At 38.8% G+C, this 17259-nt stretch overlaps 1 long non-coding RNA gene across 2 annotated transcripts in view; it reads right to left on the bottom strand.

Moving 5' to 3' along the window:
* Positions 1-17049, bottom strand: part of LOC129493526 (uncharacterized) — a 37692-nt gene extending 20643 nt beyond the window's left edge. For both annotated transcript variants that reach the window (XR_008661163.1, XR_008661164.1), the window contains exon 1: positions 16896-17049. This is a non-coding gene — a long non-coding RNA (uncharacterized LOC129493526). The remainder of the gene's footprint in view (positions 1-16895) is intronic.
* Between the last annotated feature and the right edge of the window lie 210 nt (positions 17050-17259).

Below are 17259 nucleotides of genomic sequence, written 5' to 3' on the forward strand. Positions count from 1 at the left end.
AAAGAACAAGCTTTTGGTTTTATTGATGTTCTCCATTGATATCTTGTTTTCAAATTCATTAATTTCCACTCTAATTTTTTTTTTTTACTTCTGCTTACTTTGGATTGAATTTGCTTTTTTTATAGTTTCTAGGATAAAATCTCAGAAAATTTTAGATTTTTCTTCTTTTCTAATATATGAATTTCATAGTATAAATTTCTCTCCATGCTTGGCTTTTACTCCATCCCACAAACTTTGTTGTTTTTTCATTTTCTTTTTTTGATATTTTATTCACTTGTGTGAGAGAGAGAGCACAAGAGAGCGAGCAAGCACAAGTGGGGAGAAAAGCAGAGGGAGAGGGAGAAGCAGGCTGTTTATGTCTGTCCATTACAGATATCCAGTTCAGTGATGGTGTTGTTGACTTCAACTATGTCCTTACTTATTTTCTGCCTAATGGATCAGTCCATTACTGATATAGAGGGCTGTTGATGTGTTCAGCTATAATAGTGCATTTCTATTTTCTTGCATTTCTATCAGTCTTTACTTCACATATGTTGACACTCTGTTGTTAGGTGCAAACACATTACATATTGTTATTTTCAAGAATCAACCCCTTTGTCATTATCTGATGCCCCTTATTCCTGATAACTTCTCTTGCTCTGAAGTCTGCTGTCTGAAATATTGCCTCTCCCATTTTCATATTAATGTTAACATTAATATTTTTTTAATCTATATGTGTTCTTATATTTAAAGTTGGCTTCCTGTAGACAACAAATAGTTGGGTCTTGCACTTGAATTCACTATGACAGTCTCTATCTTTTAATTAGTGTATTTAGACTATCAATGTTTATTGATACAGTTAGATTAATACCAATCATATTTGTTTCTGTTTTCTATTTGTTGCCAGTGTTGTTCTATTTTTTTTGTCTTTCATTCTTTTTCTGCAATTTATGATTTTAATTATTTTTAAATCATTCCATTTATTCTCTTTTCTTAGTAAATCCACTTTCAAATAACACTATATCATTTTGGAGGTACTGAAAGTAACTTAAAATAACAGTATTTCTAATTCCTTAATCCTGTCCCTTGTGTTATTTCTCATTCACTTATACCTACATGGTAATCACTGAATTTGTTATTTTGAACAAACTGTTATCTGCTGAATAGTTAAGAATAAGAAAAATAAAGGGCCCCTGGGTGGCCCAGTCAGTTAAGCACCCAACTCTTGATTCCTATTCAGGTTATAATCTCAGAGTTGTGAGACTGACCCCTGCATTAGGCTCCATGCTTAGCTTGCCCTCCCTCTAAAAAATTTTAGAAAAATAATAATTTTTATTTTATCTTCACTTATTCCTTCTCTAATGCTCTTCCTTTTTAAATGCAGGTCTAGGTTTTTGACCTATATCATTTTCCTCCTTTCTGAATAACTTCTTTTAACATTTTTAAAAAATATTTTATTTATTTATTCATGAGAGACACAGACAGAGGCAGAGACACAGGTAGAGGGAGAAGAAGCAGGCTCCTCACAGGGACTCAATCCCAGGACCCTGGGATCATGCCCTGAACTGAAGGCATATACTCAACCACTGAGCCACCCAGGTGTCCCATATTTTAACATTTTTCACAAGGCAGGACCACTGCCAACAAATTCTTTCAGTTTCTGTTTGCCTGAGAAAGATTTATTTTCCTTCACTTTTGTTTTTTTTTTCTTTTTTTTTTCCTTCACTTTTGAAAGATAAATTTCCTGGATATAAAATTCTAGGTTGGTAGTTTTTTTCTCTCAAAATGTGCAATATTTTATTCTACTTTCTTTTTCCTTGAATGCTTTCTGAGGAGAAATCAGATGTAATTCTTATCTTTGTTCCTCTAGAGGCAAGATTTTTTTTTCTTCATCTTTGTCTTTCCACAGTTTGAATATGATATGCCTAGGTGTAGTCTTACTTTGGCATTTATCCAGCTTAGTGTTCCCTGAGACTCTTTGATCTGTGGTTTGCTATCTAACATTAATTTTGGGAAACTCAGTCACTATTACTTTATTTTTATTTTTTTAAAGATTTTATTTTATTTTTTTAAAGGCATTTTTTTTTAAAATTTTTATTTATTTATGATAGTCAGAGAGAGAGAGAGAGAGAGAGGCAGAGACATAGGCAGAGGGAGAAGCAGGCTCCATGCACCGGGAGCCTGACGTGGGATTCAATCCCGGGTCTCCAGGATCGCGCCCTGGGCCAAAGGCAGGCACTAAACAGCTGTGCCACCCAGGGATCCCCAAGATTTTATTTTTTATAAAGATTTTATTTTTTATTTTTAAATATTTTATTTATTTATTTATTTATTTTAAATATTTTATTTATTTATTTTTTATTGTACTTATTTATTTTATCTTTATATAAAGATCACGCCCTTGGCCGAAGGCAGGCCTAAATCACTGAGCCACCCAGGGATCCCCAGTCATTATTACTTTAAATATTTCTATTGCTTTCTTCCTTTCTTCCACTTCTGATATCCCCATTGTATGTATATTACACCTTTTATAGTTGTCTCATAGTTCTTGGATCTTTCTTTTTCTCTTTGCTTTTCAGTTTTGGAAGTCTCTACTGACATATCCTCAAACTCGTGTTCTTTCCTCAGCCATATCTGGTGTATTAATAAGGTTATCAAGACATTCTTCATTTATGTTAACAGTATTTTTGGTCTCTAACATTTCTTTTTTATTCTTTCTTTTAATTTCCATTTCTTATATTATCTACATGTTTTTGCATGTTGTCTGTTTTTTCTACTAAAATTCTTAGTTATCTTAAATTGCTGGTTTGATAATTCCAACATCACTTCTATACCTGACTCTGATACTTGCACTATCTCTTTAAAGTGTGCTTTTTGTATTGGGATTTTGTTCTGTTGTCTTCTAGTATGCCTTATAATTTTTTGTTTAGGGATCCCTGGGTGGCTCAGCATTTTAGCACCTGCCTTCAGCTCAGGGCATGATCCTGGAGTCCCGGGATCGAGTCCCACATCGGGCTCCCTGCATGGAGCCTGCTTCTCCCTCTGCCCATGTCTCTGCCTCTCTGTGTGTCTCTCATGAATATATAAATAAAATCTAAAATATATTTTTTTTCAATAATTAGAATTAAAAAATTTTTTTTTGCTTAAAGCAGGACATGATGTTCTAGGTAAAAGAAAGTGTGGTAAATAAGCCTTAGCTATGTGGGTGGTAAGGTGTCAGGGGAGAGGAAACTGTTCTATAGACCTATGATTACGTCTCAGTCTTATAGTGAACCTGTGCCCCTGAGTCATAAACTTCACAAGTGCTTCTCAGTAGTCCCCTCCCCAAACTTGAGTGGGACAGGATGGTTAGAGGGAGCAGAAGTTGGGTATTTTCCTTCCCGATGTCAGTTATGCTAAAATACCCCAATAGATTAGGTTCTGGGAAAATATTTTCTCTAACTTGTGGTGGTTTTGGGGTATTGACAGTTTGAGGAGATCCAAAAATGTGCAGGAAGGAAGGGGTGGGGTCAGGGGCCAGAGCACAGGGTATGCTGTGACTAGGGTTAAGGGCTCTGTCCAATTTTCCATGACTAGGGCCATGCCTATCCTGGGTCTCATGCTGTATCTAATGCATTTCTGGGGTTAGAGCACTCCACTGCCTCTAATTTTAATTTTCAGCTGTTAGTAACCTGTAATCCTATGTTTTGAGTATTATCCTGGAGTCTACAGGAATCATGACACTAAAAAAAAAAAAAAAAAATCAGGAAAGGATGTAAAATTTTCCATGATATAAGGCAACAAATATAGCCCAAAACGTAGAGGTTTGTAAACCAATTAATTTTGCCCAAAATTTGCCTTGTTTTGTTAGACAAGGAGCTTAAATCTCAGGAACAGAAGTTCTGCATTATTGATACTACCTTGACCATTTTGTTTTCCATCATGATGGACATAAACAAAGCAGGAGACTTTCTTTACCAATGGACTATATAAAATACACTGCGGGATCCCTGGGTGGCGCAGCGGTTTAGCGCCTGCCTTTGGCCCAGGGCGCGATCCGGAAGACCCGGGATCGAATCCCACGTCAGCCTCCCTGCATGGAGCCTGCTTCTCCCTCTGCCTGTGTCTCTGCCTCTCTCTCTCTCTCTCTCTCTGTGACTATCATAAATAAATAAAAAATTAAAAATAAAATAAAAAAAAATAAAATAAAATACACTGCAAGGCTCTTCTGTTCACCATGACTTCTGATATTCAGGTATAAGTACTGGAGAGATGTGCCACAGGACAGGCATTGATCAAAGGAATTAATTCCCTAAAACCCTCTTTTCCCTCAAAAGAAGAATAATCTTTCCTTGGAGGGAATTCAGAAGAAATCAGAAGCAAAAATAAAAGAAGAAGGAGAAGACAAGGAGGGGAAGGTGAGGGGAAAAAAAAGAAAGATAGGTAGATTAAGCTTCAGAAGAAAAATGCAAGTCCCATGAAGGTGAAGCCTTGAAGCAGGTTTCTGAAGGGGAGAGATGAGAAAGAAGTGCTTCAGAAAGCAATAGAAGGGAACAAAACTTCAAATGTCCTACCCTGATACTGGTTCCGAAGGAAATATTTGCTTGTAGGTCTCTGCTCCACTAAGCTGTGATTCTTTTTCTGCCTGTTCATCTCTCCTAACTTTGTGGTAGCAGTTTGCCCTTTGATTTCAATTCTCTGGTAGACCTAAGGATTGTTGATTGTTCAGCTTTTTACTTGTTTTTAGGATACAGTGATGACTTCCAAGCTACTTTTAGGCTGACTGAAAATACAGAGCCATTTAAAAAGGAAGAGTGAGGAGGGGAGGAAGGTGGTGGGGTAGGAGGATCCTAGGTTTGCCTCATTCTATGAATAAAACTAGATAATTATCAGATCATCTGAAATACCCTGGAAATTGACCTGAAGACTGGCAGAAAAAACTCCACAACTAAAGGCAGAGAAGAGGGCATCCGGATGGCTCAGTGGTTTAGTGCCGCCTTCAGCCCAGGGCCTGATCCTGGAGACCTGGGATCAAGTCCCACGTCGGGCTCCCTGCATGGAGCCTGCTTCTCCCTCTGCCTGTGTCTCTGCCTCTGTGTCTCTCATGAACAAATAAATAAAATCTTTTTAAAAAATAAATAAAGGTAGAGAAGAAGTCCTATCAAAGAAGGTAGGAAGCAGGGTGCCTGGGTGGCTCAGCTGGTTAAGCATCTGCCTTCAGCTCAGGTCATGATCCCAGGGTTCTGGGATCAAATCCTGCATTATTCTCCCTGCTCAGCAGAGAGTCTGCTTCTCCATCTCCCTCTGCTCATGCTCTCTCTCAAATAAATAAGTAAAACAATGTTTTAAAAGGTAGGAAGCACAACTGGGGAGAGAAATGGATCATGGCTTCCATGGTGAGGAGGGAGCCTCAGTCATTAGAGAAGGGTGAGAGATGGACTAGCAAACACAGGAGTGCACAAATCACCAGAGCAGTTGGCTTAGAAGGTGGGAGGGGCCAAATTTCATGACTTCTTGAAACCAGTGGGGCTTAAAGCCTGGAATTTTAAAGGTTGATAGGCTTGGCTCTGATAGAGTCAGGGAGGCATTGGGACTGCTCTTGAGGAAGGCAGGGAGAAAAGCTTGCAGACATATAGTACAGAAACAGCAAACTGAAGAGCACCTGGGGCATACAGTGGGGAAGCAAATCTCAGAGAGGCAGCATTCACAGAGAAACCCCTCCAGGAACAAAGGAACTGGTTGGTACTATTTCCTTCATCTTCCCCTTAGCATAAGCTCAGGGCCACCTGTGGGACCCCGGGCAGACCACTCACTACTTAACTTGCCTACACCAAGGCTCTACCTCCCTGTGCTCCAGTGGAACTACGCTTCCCAGTTATGTTTGCCTCAGTCCCATCAGGTCTTTTGCTCCAAAGACTGACCCAAATCTCTGCCACAATGCATCTCCCAACCCAGAGGTTTTGGAGGGCTTCCATTCCGGTGGCAGTGGCAACAGATCTCATTTCACAAGTAGACCAGAGCACACCTAATCTTAAAACTTACCACATTCAGGCCAGAAACCAAACAGTATCCACAACAGGTAAAGAGAGTTTCAGATGTCTAGCCTCAAGGATAAAACAGCCAGGACAGCAGCAGAGCACATGCAGCATACATTAGAGACACTCTCTGAAGCACCAAGCCCTAAGAAAGAGGGGTCACTACACAGAATGGCACTACAAGGCTCTCTTCATCATAAGACCATCACCCTCAAGAACAGGAGACATAGCTGACTTTCCTAACACAGAGAAACAGGCACAGAGACTTAGACAAAATGAGAAGACAGAGAAGTTAGTTCCAAATGAAAGAACAGGACAAAGTCATGGCCAGAATCTAAGTGAAATAGATATAAGTAACATGCTTGATGGAGTATTTAAAGCAATGATCATAAGGATACTCATGACTTGAAAAAAGAGTGGAAGACATCAGTGAGATCCTTAAGACAGAGATTAAAAAACCAATCAGAGATGAAGAGTGCCATAAACAAAATTAGAAACACACTTGATGCAACAGACAGCAAGCCTGAAGAAGCAGAGGAATGAATGAATGATCTAGAAGACAGAGTAATGGAAAATAATCAAGCTGAATGAAAGAGAAAAATGCAAAATAAGAACAGACTTAGGGTACTCAGTGACTCTATTAAATGTAGTAACACTGGTATTATAGGACTCCCAAAAGAAGAGAGAGAGAAGGGGGCAGAAAATTTATTTGAAGAAATAATAACTGACAACTTCCCACATCTAGGGAAGGAAATAGATATCCAGATCTGGGAAACTCCAACAAAATCAACAAAAGCAGATCCACACCAAGACATATTGTAATTAAATTGGCAAAATACAATGAATAAAAGAAAAAAATTAAAAGCAGCAAGACAAAAGAAGACAGTAACACACAAGGATAAGCCTATCAGGGTTTTTTTCAGCAGAAACATTCCAAGCCAGTAGGAAGCTGCATGGTATATTCAAAGTGCTGAATGGGAAAAATCTTCAGCCAAGAGTACACTATCCAGAAACGCCATCATTCAAAACAGGAGGAAAGATAAAGAGTTTCCTAGACAAACAAAAACTAAAGGAGTTCATGACCACTAAACCAACCCTGCAAGAAATGGTAAGGGAGACTCTTTGAGTGGAAAGACTCAAATTACAGTATCATGCTAAGAAACACAAAAGGAGTAAAAATGAATATTTCTGTAAAAAAAATCAGTCAAGGAACTCACAAAATAAAACAATGTAAAATATGACACCATATATCTAAAATGTGATGGAGAAGAGGAGTCAAGAATGGTTTCAAACTTAAATGACTACTAACTTAATCTAGACTGCTGTTTACAGAAGATGTTATATATACACCTAATGGTAACCCCAAGTCAGAAACACTAATAAATATGTGAAGAATAAAGAGAAATAAATATGAATGTATCATTGAAGAAAAATGGTGAGCATGAAAGAGAGAAAGACAAGAAAGGATTGGAGAAAATCTTCAGAAACAATAAAAAAAGAAGTAAATGGCACTAAATACATATCTATCAATAATTACTTTGAATGTAAATGAACTAAACACTCCAATCAAAAGGCATAGGATGATAGAATGACAGAATGGATTAAAAAAACAAGACCCATCTGTATGCTTCCTATAAGAGACTAATTTTAGAACTAAGAACACCTACAGATTGAAAGTGAGGGGATGGAGAAATATCTATCATGCAAATAGATGTCAAAAGAAAGCTGGAGAAGCAATATTTATGTTTGACAAAACAGACTTTAAAACAAAGACACAAAAAGGATACTATCTAGGGGGACACTATGACAATCCAAAAAGAACACATAACAATCATAAGTGTTTATGCACTCAACATGGGAGCATTCACTTACATAAAACAATTGATAACAAACATAAAGGAACTAATTGAAAATGAAACAATAATAGTAGGGGACTTTAATACCCCACTTATATCAGTGGACAGATCATCTAAACAGAAAAATCAACAAGGAAACAATGGCTTTAAATGACACACTAGACTAGATGGAATTAACAGATATATCAAGAACAAAATAGCAGAATATACATTCTTTTCAAGTGCACATGGAACATTCTCCGGAACAGATCACATATTAGGCCACAAACAAGCCTCAACAAATTCAAAATTAAAGTCATACCATACATCTTCTCTGACCACAGTGCTTTGAAACTAAGAGTCAGCCATAAGAAAAAAAATCTGGAAAGACCACAAATACACGGAGGTTAAATAGCATGCTGCTAAACAATGAATGGGTCAACCAGGAAATAAAAGAAGAAATTTAAAAAGTATATGGAAACAAATTAAAATGAAAACACAATGGCCCAAAACCTTTGGGGTGCAGCAATGGTGGTTCTAAGAGGGAAGCTTATAGCAATACAGGCCTACCTCAAGAAGCAAGAAAAATCGCAAGTAAACAACCTAACCTTATACCTAAAAGAGGTACAAAAAAGAAAAACAAACAAAACCTAAAACCAGTAGAAAGACAGAAATAATAAAGCTCAGAGCATAAATAAATGATATACAAACTAAAAAAAAACAAAAACAATTGAACAGATCAATGAAACCAGGAGCTGATTCTTTGAAAAAAGTCAATAAATTCAAAAGACCTCTAGCCAGACTTATCAAGAAAAAAACCAGAAAGTACTCAAAATAAATAAAGTCACAAATGACAGAAGAAAAAAATTAAAAAACCGAAATACAAGCAATTATCAGAGAATATTATGAAAAACTATATGCAACAAATTGGACAGCCTAGATGTGAGTAAATTCCTAGAAACATAAACTACCAAAACCGAAACGGGAAGGAACAGAAAATTTGAACAGACCAACAAACAGCAAGGAGACTGAATCAGTAATCAAAAAACTGCCAACAAACTAAAGTCCAGGACCAGATGGATTCACAGGTAAATTCTAGCATTGATAGAAGAGTTAATACCTATTCTTCCAAACTATTCCAAAAAATAGAAAAGGAAGGAAAACCCCCAAATTCATTCAATGACACTAGCATTACCCTGATACCAAAACCAGATGAAAACCTACAAAAAGGGGATCCCGGGTGGCTCAGCAGTTGAGCATCTGCCTTCAGCTCAGGGCGTGATCCCAGAGTCCCAGGATCAAGTCTCACATCGGGATCCCTGCAGGGAGCCTGCTTCTCCCTCTGCCTGTGTCTCTGCCTCTCTCTCTCTGTGTGTCTCTCATGAATAAATAACATCTTAAAAAAAAGAAAACCCTACAAAAAAAAAAAGAGAGAGAACTACAGGCCAATATCTCTGATGAATATAGATGCAAAAATTCTCAACAAAATACTAGCAAACTGAATCCAACAATTCATTAAAAAAAATCATTCACCACGATAAGGTGGGATTTATTCATGGATGGCAAGGATGGTTTGATATTCATAAATCAATCATCATGATTTATCACAACAATAAGAGAAAGAATAAAAACCGTATGATCACTTCAACAGACATAGAAAAAGCATTTGACAAGGTACAACATCCATTCATGATAAAAAACCCTCAACAAAGTGGGTTTAGAGAGAACATACCTCATCATAATAAAGGCCATATATGAAAAATCCACAGCTAACATCCTCCTCCATGAGGAAAAACTGAGAGCTTTTCCTTTACAGTCAGGAACAAGACAAGGATGTCCACTTTCACCACTGGTATTCAACGTAGTACTGGAAGTCCTAGCTACAACGATCAGATAATAAAAAGAAACAAAAGGCATCCAAATCAGTAAGAAAGGAGTAAAACCCTTACTATTGGCAGATGACATGATATTATATACAGAAAACCTGAAAGACTTTACCAAAAAACTGCTAAACTGATAAATTCAGAAAAGTTGCAAGATACAAAATCAATGCACAGAAATCTTTTGTTGCATTTCTATACACCAATAATGAAGCAGCAGAAAGAGAAACTACAAAAACAATTCCATTTACAATTGCACCAAAAATAAGATACCTAGGAATAAACATAATCAAAAAGATTAAAGATCTATACTCTGAAAGGTATAAAACACTGATGAAATAAATTGAAGATGACACAAAGAAATGGAAAGACACTCCATGCTCATGGATTGGAAGAACAAATATTGTTAAAATGTCTATACTACCCAAAGCAGCCTACACATTTAATGGAATCCCTATCAAAATGTCAACAGCATTTTTCACAGAACCAGAACAAAAAAATCCTAAAATTTCTTTGGAACCACAAAAGATACCAAATAGTCAAAGCAATCTTTAAAAAGAAGAGCAAAGCTGGAGGCATCACAGTTCTGAACTTCAAGTTATATTACAAACTGTAGTAATCAAAAGAGTAAGGTACTAGCACAAAGATTAATATAATAGAATCAAAAATTCAAAAATAGAGGCACCTGGATGGCTCACTCAGTTAAAAGTCCAACTCTTAGTTTTAGCTCATGTCATGATCCCATAGGTCATTGGATCGAGCCCTGTGATTGGTTCCATGCTCAACAGGGAGTCTGCTTGAAGATTGTCTCCCTCTGCCTGATGCCCTCAAATAAATAAATAAATCTTAAAAAAAAGAAAGCAAGCCCTAAAATAAACCTATAATTATATGATTAATTTATTTTTGACAAAGCAGGAAAGAAGATGCAATGGGAAAAAGTCTCTTCCAACAAATGGCGCTGGGAAAACTGGACAGCAACATGCAGCAGAATGAAACCTTCTTACATAACACACAAAAATAATTTCAAAATGGATTAAAGACCTCAATATGAGACCTGAAACCATAAAATTCCTAGAAGAGAGCACAAGCAGTAACTTCTATGACATTGGCCATACCAACTTTTTCTAGATATGTCTCCTGAGGCAAGGAAAACAGAAGCTCAAACAAACTACTGGAACTACATCAAAATAAAAAGCTTCTGCAAAGCAAAGGAAACAATGAACAAAACTAAAAGGCAACCTAAGGAATAGGAAAACATAGTTACCAATGACATATCTTATAAAGGGATAGTATCAAAATACACAAAGAACTTATATAACTCAACACCCAAAAACAAATAATCCAATTAAAAAGGGTCAGAAGACATGAACAAACATCTCTCTGAGGAAGATATACAGATGGCCAACAGACATGTGAAAAGATGCCCAATATCACTCATCATCAGGGAAATACAAATCAAAACTACAATGAGATATCATCTCACACCTGTCAGAATGGTTAAAATCAACAACACAAGAAACAACAAATGCTGCCAAGGATGTGGAAAAAAAGGAACTCTCATGCACTGTTGGTGGGAATGCAAACTGGTGTAGTTACTATGGAAAACAGTATGGAGTTTTCTCAAAAAGTTAGAATTACCTTATGATCCAGCAATCACCCTAATGAGTATTGATCCAAAGAATACAGAAACATTAATTCAAAGGAATACATGCATGCCTATGTTTATAACAGCATTATTTATGATAGCAAAGATATGGAAGCAGACCAGGAGTCATCAGCTGATGAATATGGATAACAAAGTATTACTCAGCCATAAAAAAGAATGAAATCTTGCTATTTTCAATGACATGAATGGAACTAGACAGTTTAATGCTAAGCAAAATAAGTCAGAGAAAAATACCATATGATTTCACTCATGTAATTTAAGAAACAAAACAAGTGAGCAAAGGGAAAAAGGACAGAGAGAAAGAGACAAACCAAGAAACAGACTCTTAACTATAGAGAACTGATAGTTACCAGAAGGGAGAGGGGAGAGGGGTGGGTGAACTAGGTGGTGGGGATTAAGGAGTGTGCTTATAATGAGCACTGGGTATTGTATGAGGTGTTGAATCACTATATTGTACACCTGAAACTAATATAACACTGTATGTTAATTGGAATTAAAATGAAAAACTTTAAATTTTTAAAAATTTAAATAAATAAACAGATAAATAAAAGGGAAGAGTAAAAGAAAATGAGCTTATAAAGGGATAAATTATTTGGAGTGAAATCAAACAGCTTCGTAAATGGTCACTGAGGCAATCTAGATCATTATGAATGGGTAGATAGCAACAACCTCCTGTGATTTGCATTCTTTGAAGAGAGACGTTAGGGGAGTTCCCACAGCTGTAATTGCTTTAACTGCTCTGAGTATGTAAATTCAGTATATTAAATTTAGAAGCATTTCAGCTCAAACCAGGTAAGAAACATTAAGTCATTCAAATAAATAAAAGATTTAATTATTCTACCTATATGTTTTATTTGGGTAAATGTTTTTATGATATAAAGGATAGGCCTTGATGAATTTGTTTCTTCAAACTCATGGTTTGATTAAATTCATTCATTTATTCATTCAACAAACCAAATCCTTATAGGTGTGCACACACTGTGCTAAAAACAAACAAAATTAAGAACATCACACTTGCCAGCAGGGCACGTAACCTAGTTAGAGAGATAGGCACATAAATGGAAACTCAGAAAACAATGTGGGACATGAAATGAGAGGTATACAGATATAGAAAGAGAAGAAAAGACACCCAATCCAGCATGGAGCAGGAAGGAAGGAAGGAAGGAAGAGAAAAGAAAGAGATCAAGAAAGGCTTCTAGAACATAGTGGTACCTGAACAGAATATTAACAAGCCTGGCTTCTCCTCCTATAAACCTCATAGATAATAAATAATGTATTCTTTTATTTCTCCTTTAGCCAAGTCCTAAAGGCTGTGAATTCAAGAGATAAGAACTAGAAATAACTGGATAATGTAAGAGGGCATGCACATTTCTACAAAAATAATAAGGCATCCCCAAACAAGCAGGAGAGGTAACATGGAGCACTGTGCAGTTTAATAGAGGTGATGCAGTGTTTGAAGCCTCTGTGATCTGTGCACATTATCGCAGGAGTAAGGCTGCTTAAGCGTCTGATCAAAAACATATTGGGGCATCAGTAAATAAATATCATTGCCATAAAATGATATGGTGATAGGTAGCATTTTATTCTTCAGACTCCCCAGGACTAAAGAGCTTCTGCAATCACTCACACATCTACAGCAGATACTACCTTCAGAATCAGGAAATGGACACTAGAATAAAAACCATAAGATCATAGCATAAAATGTTTAATTGACAGAGAAGGAAATCTCAGAGGGAAACCTGTTTGCCTGAGGTCATGCTATTTACTGAAATGAAACCAGGATGCAGATCTCCATCATTTATTTATTCATTTAAAAATCAGGGATCCCTGGGTGGCTCAGCAGTTTAGCGCTTGCCTTCAGCCCAGGGCATGATCCTGGAGACCCGGGATCGAGTCCTACATCAGGCCCCCTGGATGGAGCCTGCTTCTCCTTCTGTCTGTGTCTCTGCCTCTCTGTCTCTCATGAATAAATAAATAAAATCTTTTAAAAAATTAAATGATATCTAAGTCCCTGGCTATGTGCTGGGTACAGAGTATGAAATTTAGACTCAGTGATATGTCCCTACTCTCTCCCACCCAACCTCCTGCCACATATTTCATATGGTTTCACTCATAAATACTTTAGATGTATCTTCAAAATATAAATACCTTCAATAAATCACAACCCCTGTATTATTTCATTCAAAATAATTTGCTGAATATCTCATATATCCAGTTAATATTGAAAGTATCTAGTTACCACTGATGAGTTTGTATGATTTTTCATGCAAATTGGATCCATATTAGATCAATAACAATTTACAATAAAAGCATCTCTGTACCATTATTTGTTGAAGAAACAAGATAATTAACTAGAATTCCCCAGTCTGGATTTTGCTGATTGCAACCTCAGTTTTCATTTAATATGTACCTCCACCTCCTGAATTTTTTAACTTCCACAAACTAGTTTCTAGATCTAGTAACTTGATCACATTCAGGTTCCGTTTTTTGGATAAAAATACTTCATGGTGGCTCTGTGTACTTGCTATCACATTACTTCAGGAGATATGCAATGTCTGGTTATCTTTCTGTGACGTTCAGGTGAATCAGCAGATGTCGTCAAACTGATCCATCCGTTCTAAAAAGAGTGCTATGTTACATAGGATGTCTAGACAAGGCCTTTAGCTGTGACCTAAAAGATGAAAAGGAGCCAGTGGTGCAGGGTAGAGGAAGAGTGTAGCAGATGGAGGCCCTGGGATGAGAAAGAGCCTATCATAAACCCAGCTGTCCCTCTCAGGATCAGTGGAGCTTTTATTTCTATTCTCCACTACTCCCAGTAGCTCCCCCAATTTCCAAAAGCTACAAGTGGAGAACCCTCTGCTTAGATGTGTCAGGAACCTAGTGGCACTTCCAGGTGCAAGTGGCCACAAGTACATAACTTTGCTCTCCTGAAAATGCTTAGGAGCAAGACTACTTTGACTTAGACTTAAGAGACCTAGCTGAGAAGACAACCTGGTCTCTCTCATGACACAAAGCAACCAGCCATTTTATTGAGTATGATTGCATGGCAGAAACGTGCTTCTTAAGGTACAACTGGGTGCTTGTTAAAGTGGTAAGGATAGATTTTAATCAGTAATATACTATTCCAATAGGGAAAGCTGCCAGTGCAAATTTAACTCTACTTCTTTATACAGAGGTGACTAGGCTTTTCAAAGAAATAAGGGAATAGGCAGGAGAGTGAAGGGGGTCTCATTAGAATCAGGGCAGTGACAAATTACAAAAAGCTGGAAGGAGAGATGGTTCCTGTGAAACCCATCTGAGTTTGCAAACTGACTTGTAGAAATTAGTCTCCCTCTTCCACGGAGGCTGGAAGACAGGAGCCCCATCTTCAGGTGTTGGCTGGAACAGACAGTAAAATTTTTTGACAACCTTGAGTTTTCTGGGGCAGCTCTTTGACGGAGACTAGGGTCATCCTAGGGATGTGATCTTGAGCGGTTAAAAAACTATGGTAGTGGGATCCCTGGGTGGCTCAGTAGTTTGGCACGTACCTTCGGCCCAGGGCGTGATCCTAGAGTCCCGGGATCGAGTCCCATATCAGGCTTCCTTCATGGAGCCTGCTTCTCCCTCTGCCTGTGTCTCTGCCTCTCTCTGTCTCTCATGAATAAATAAATAAATAAGTCTTAAAAAAAAAACTATGGTAGTGTTTGTTCAGGTCTTTATAGGTCAAGGTTGACAGGCCTTGTCAAGAAGAGGGTTCAGAGAAACTTTAGAGTGTGGTCAAGGAGAGATTTTTTTTTTTTTTTGTCAGTTGCTGTAAGTTATCAAACGGGATACTGACCTGAAAATGCTTGAAGGAATGTAAGACAACAGTATCAGATGACACGTTCATTCATATAACCAATCATATCCCTTCCCCTCCTTCAAAATGCTTATTAAGATTCTTCATTGCAACTGAGTTCCAACTACTAAACATTCTGCCATTCAGGGATAACGATGTGGGAAGCAAAGGCAGAAGAAGAACAATTATTAAATTTCCTTACTACTTACAGCCCATTGACAAGTCCTTGAAACAGGCAGAGTGACATTCCTCTAGGGACTCAACTGCCTCGATGCTGACACTTTGCTAAGGGCAAAAGGCAATCGTAGCCCGACCCCCAGGACCCTGTAGGTCTTCTGTAACCTATAAAAATTCCTTTGGAAGCTCCCTTTATCTCTAACCCTCCCCCCAAGATATTGGTTAGGAATCATCCTCCAAGCATATGACCCACTGATAGACATCAGAAGGGTCTCATGACTGAGGGTTTACTAAACAATAATAAGCGAACTTTCCTAACAAAAGCTAGACCCCTCAGGGTCCTAGAAACCGTTTCCAAAATACCTTAGAGGTTCCTTCTGTTCCTAACTCCCTCAGAACTTGCAAGCATATAATGGGTCACTCTTCATGACCCCAGTGCAGTTCTTTCTGCCCATGGGTCCTGTCCCCTTGCTTTAATAAAACCACTTTTTTGCACCAAAGATGCCTCAAGAATTCTTTCGTGGCCCTCGGCTTCAAACCCTATCTTTCCTATATCATTAACACTATACTACGTGCCCGGTATTTTACATACATAACATTTCCTTTAAGCAGAAGATTAGGGGACGCGCGGGTGGCTCAGCTGTTGAGCATCTGCCTTTGGCTCAGGCTGTGATCCCGGGTCCTGGGATCGAGTCCCACATTGGCCTCCCCTCATGGGGCCTGCTTCTCCCTCTACCTGTGTGTCTCTCTCATGAATCTCCCTCTACCTGTATCTCTGCCTCTCTCTGTGTGTCTTTCTCATGAATAAGTAAATAAAATCTTAAAAAAAATAAAAAAATAAACAGAAGATTAGATACTTGACCAAGGCCAGATTCATACCCAACTCTGGTTGAGCTGGTGACCCAGTTCCATTAAACATGAAACGCCTTTCATCTTTTAAATCATTCAACTAAAAAAAAAAAAAACCCAATTTATTCTTCACACACTGGACAGGTTCATGGCTCGGAAGATTTTCCGTATCTTACATATGTAAGCTCTCAGTCATCCTAACAAGATTCTTAGTTACTGGAGGGGCAAGGGTCAAGCTGTGCACCTTTCAGTTGACAAACTATTTCTTCGGCATCAAATGTAAGCCGCTGCACCTGCCCGGAGGGCACCAGGGAACAGGATGCAGAGTAGCAAACGCTAACTGTGCAGCCCAGGGAAGGGGTCAACGGTGAGTCACGGTAACTGGAGAAGGTTTCAACGGAGATTAGAAGGGAGTTCCGGGCAGCCCGGGTGGCCCAGCGGTTTAGCGCCACCTGCAGTCCAGGGCGTGACCCTGGAGACCCGGGGTCGAGTCCACGTCGGGCTCCCTGCACGGAGCCGGCTTCTCCCTCTGCCTGTGTGTCCGCCTCTCTCTCTCTCTGTGTCTCTCATGAATAAATAAAATCTTAAAAAAAAAATCAGTGTGCACACAAAAATCAGTGTGCACATTCTGTCACTCAGAACTTGAGTGACCCACACTTGTTTATCCGCTGACATTACCTTAAAAGGAAGCTACCTTGAAGTTTAAGTGTCTGAAGTCGAGGCCGGTGCAGGAGCGGAACAGCTATTCCCGTGCGACCCCGTTGCCTCTGGCGCCCCTCAGCGGGACGCTATGGTCCCACTCCCTGCAGCCTCCGCAGTTTAGGAGCCGAAGCGTCCGCCTCTCTAGGACGCGTCGTCAAACTCTATGATCCGCGAGGGGGCGGGACGCTTACCTACCCGCCGCGCACGCGCGAAGCCCTTCTCGCCGCACAAAGACGGCGGGAGGAGGGGCCGACGCATGCGCTTTGAGCCCGTCCGAAAATAGGGTCATCGCCCCGCCTCCCGGCGCAGGGAGGGCAGAGAGAAGCATGCGCTTAAGGCG

This window comes from Nyctereutes procyonoides, unplaced genomic scaffold (genome assembly GCF_905146905.1).
Source record: "Nyctereutes procyonoides isolate TBG_1078 unplaced genomic scaffold, NYPRO_anot_genome, whole genome shotgun sequence".
NCBI lineage: Eukaryota > Metazoa > Chordata > Mammalia > Carnivora > Canidae > Nyctereutes > Nyctereutes procyonoides.